The sequence below is a fragment of the Tenrec ecaudatus genome, unplaced genomic scaffold (assembly GCF_050624435.1).
Source record: "Tenrec ecaudatus isolate mTenEca1 unplaced genomic scaffold, mTenEca1.hap1 Scaffold_534, whole genome shotgun sequence".
Classification (NCBI taxonomy): Eukaryota; Metazoa; Chordata; class Mammalia; order Afrosoricida; family Tenrecidae; genus Tenrec; species Tenrec ecaudatus.
The window spans coordinates 752,726-756,695 of record NW_027459449.1 but is presented as its reverse complement, the minus strand read 5'-3'; the positions used below and the strand labels follow the sequence as shown (position 1 = coordinate 756,695).

The 3,970-nt window shown below is 37.8% G+C and overlaps 1 pseudogene; it reads right to left on the bottom strand.

The window, feature by feature from the left end:
- Positions 1-312: 312 nt before the first annotated feature.
- On the bottom strand, positions 313-412 carry LOC142436660 (U6 spliceosomal RNA; annotated as a pseudogene).
- Positions 413-3,970: the final 3,558 nt, after the last annotated feature.

Sequence of the window (3,970 nt, the reverse complement as noted above, 5' to 3'; positions counted from 1 at the left end):
CATTCTTCACAATGCAATAGCATTCATTTCTGTTCAGGTTATCCCATTTTCATTAATCTACTTTCCATTTCCCCATGTCTTCTCATCTTTTCTAAACAATAATTATTGACCATTTGACCTTATATAAGTGATTTTTTAAAGAAGCCCAGTACATACAAATGATTTCCTTTTTTTTGTTTATTTGAGCCAAGCTATTACTTAGGTTAAAGTGGGTTGATTTTACTTGACAATTTAAAATTATCTTAGTGTAGTAGTCTCAACTGACTTTTAAGTATGGATTTTTAATGAAGCTTTTGATATTTTACTGAAGCAAAAAATGCGAAAATCTTCACCAATTTGAGTGTAATCTTTGGGCAGGGTCTGTGCTGATCTTTTTGGACCATTCCGATTTTACTATATGTGTTTCTAAAACTGGTTATATGTGGATTTTTAAAAAGGAATTTGCCATTCTGTTTCATAATTTTTTTCTATTTTATCAGTATCCAACTATGTGAAATTAATGAGAACAGTTGGTAAGTGGGCAGAATAGGACTGTGGTGTGTGTACACTCATAATCTTTTTTTTTTAATCATTATATTGGGGACTCTTACAGCTCTTGTCATAATGCATAGATATATTATGTCAAGAACATTTGTACATATGTTGCCATCATCATTTTCAAAACATTTTCTTTTGGCGGGACAGTCCCGATTTTTAACAATTGTTTCCGCATCCCGCGGCATTTTTAATAAGTCCTGATTTTGGAAAAGAATGCACAAGCTAGGTTATATGGTTTTCAGCTGCCATGTGGCTATTTCACCAGGATATGAGTTTTATCAATGGTGTCCCGCTGGTGTCCCGCTTTACCAATGTTAAAATCTGGTCACCTACACCAAGTGCTGTCTTCCTTCATCCACTTTTATGTTGTCTGTCCCCCTTGGAGTGGGTTATATGTTGATCATAGTGATTGGTTCCATATTTCTCCTCCCAACTTCCCCTTCCTTTTCAGGTGTCACTGCTCTCATTATTGGTCCTAAGAGGGTTATCTGTCCCAGATTCCCTGTGTTGTGAGCTCTTATCCGTAGCAGTGTACATGCTCTGGTTTAGCCGACTTGTAAGGTAGAATTGGGGTCATGATAGTGAGGGGGAAGGAAGCATTAAAGAACTAGAGGAAAATTGTATGGTTCATCAATGCCATACTGCATTATGACTGGCTCGTCTCTTCCTTGTGACCCTTCTGAGAGGGGATGTCCAATTGTCTACAGATGGGTTTTGGGTCTCCACTCTGCACACCGCCTCATTAATATTGATATATTTTTTTGTTCTGGGTCTTCGATGCCTGATCCCTGATCCCATCGACACCTCATGATCACAGAGATGGGTGTACTTTTTATATGTAGGTTTTGTTGCTTCTCAATTAGGTGTCCACTTATCTTCAAGCCTTTAAGACCCCAGATGCTTTATCTTTTGATAGTCAGACACCATCAGCTTTCTTCACCACATTTGCTTATGCACCCATTGTGTCTTTAGCCATCTTGTTGGGAAGGTGAGCATTACAAAGTGTTCTTGCATTGAGGGAGTACTTGTGTAGAGGCCCAATATCCATCTACTACCTTAATACTTAACATTTAAATATATATACATAGATCTATTTCCCTATCATTGTATATAAATATATTTACATATGTACATACCTCTATTTAGACCTTTAGAAATATCCTTTGACTCCTAGTTTTTTCCTCTATTTCCTTTTACTTTTCTCTCATCCCACTATCATGTTTCAGGTTTCAGTAATTCCTCTCAGCTACATTGCTCTTGATCAAGCCCCACCAGGCATCCTACATCCTCCTCCCTGTGGATTTTACATCACTTGTTCCTTTGTCCTTAGGATTGTTGACACACCCCTTCCTTTTTCCACCTCCCCCTCTTCTATGTCCCCTCTCCTTAAACAGTTGTTCCTGTTCGTTTCACCACCAGATTGTTTATTCCGCCTATCTTATCCGTCTAGACAGACATGCAAAAACAACAATAAGCACAAAAACAAAATAAAACAAACAGCAAAAACAAAAAGCAAAACAAAACAAAAAAAAACCCTCAAGCAAACAAACAACAAAAAAGAAAACGCTATAAATAGTTTCAGGTCTGATTTGTTGGTTTTTATGAGGGTTTTCCGGTTGAGTTTTGATGGGGTGCCATGCTCTGGCCCCAAAGTCTATTTCTGGTATTCCCCGGGGACTTAAATGCTTTGCTCCCCTTACTGCTCTGCAGGCCCTTCATGTTTCTCCCTGGTGTGGTGGGGTCAGATTGGGCTCACTTCCTGCATTGTGTCTCCAGTCTTGTGCCCCTTAGCGCTCGGGGTCAGTGAGGGATATTGTGTCTCATAGTGGGGCTAGCCCTATGGTTCTCTCTGTACATTGACTGTTCAGAGCAGGAATATCATCTTTGTGGTTTGGTGGGCCAGAATATGTTCCATTTTCCTTCCTTCTTTGCTTGCTCCTGTGTGCTCTGCTCAGACATGCCCCTCTTCCTGAACCATAGCTTCACTGCTAAACTAATTTTTCTTTCTGTTTTTTTTCTTTCTTTCCTTTTTTTTGCTTCATATAAGTAAAGACTGATAGTTTTCTTCAAAATAGCTTTTCACAAGTTGTTAAGATCCCAGACTCTATTCAATAAACTAAGCTAATTGTTATGTCGATTAACCAAAGCATTTGAACCTGTTTTTAAACTTAGAAAACCAATCTCGAGAGGTATAATGCAAATATATGCATACACATATTCACACACATTCTGGCATATGAATATACACAAGTAACCCTGGGGGAGTAAGGGTTAAATATTGGGCTGCTAACAACAAAATCAACGCTTCAAATCCACTAGCCACTTCATAAGAGAAAGATGAAACTTTCTACTTCTCTAAAGATTTATAGCATTAGAAAACCTATGAAATGTTTATAAAAGTATATATATATATATATCTTTTGGTTGTTGTTACTGTTGCCAAATTATATGTGCTACAGTGATTGCCAAAAGATCCTTTTTTCTTATGTACATATTGGTAAAATTGTTTACTTTTGTTAAGTTGTGCGCATATCACATTCACTTGGTGTTGTTACCATCACCAAACACACCAGTATGTATAATCTAAAGAGAAACTCATTTCTCCAATCTGCCCCAATCCCTAGAAGTCACTAATAAATATTAGTTTTTATGTTTATCTTTTCATGTTATTTCTTAAAAGTGAAAATGTATAATATTTCCTTTTGGTGATTGACTTATTTTGCTCCACACAAGGTTCATCCATGTTGCAAGATGTTTTAGAAAGAGATTTTTCTTTATCTCTGAGTAGCGTTTTATTGATATATGTACTACACATTATTTATCCATTCATCTAATGATGGACACTTAGATAATTTTTATATTTTTGCTGATATGAATAGTATGGCAATAAACATAGGTGTGTATATGCATGTGTTTTTCTCACTCCAATATACCTATCAAAAAAACAAACTCACTCCATTGTATCAATTTTAACTCATAGTGAACCTGTAGGAGAGAGTAGAATTGCTCTCCTGACAGGGGAAGCCAGCCCCTAACACATCATTACTGGTCCAGTAGGTGCAATTGTACATCAATAATAAGTCAAGATTATAGCAAAGTTACAGAGAGCATGAGAGATAGAAGAGAAATATTGAAATAAATGGAGTCAGAAACAATTCATGGTAGCATGCTCACCTCAGCCCCCCTTGGTGGTCCACGTGGAGAGAGAGAGAGCTCTTTAATGCTTGCCCAGGGTTTTATATTCTCTGGAGACCTGCAAGCCCCCTAATTACAGGTAAGGACATACGTCACAGGAAGGGGCTGTGCTATAGGTAATACAGTAATGAGAGGGGGTGGTCTAGGGAACTACACGCAATAGGAAGAGGAGGGATTGGGGGTATACATGTGACAAGATGGGCAGATCCTAGATTTAGGATAGCAACCTAACCTTGAC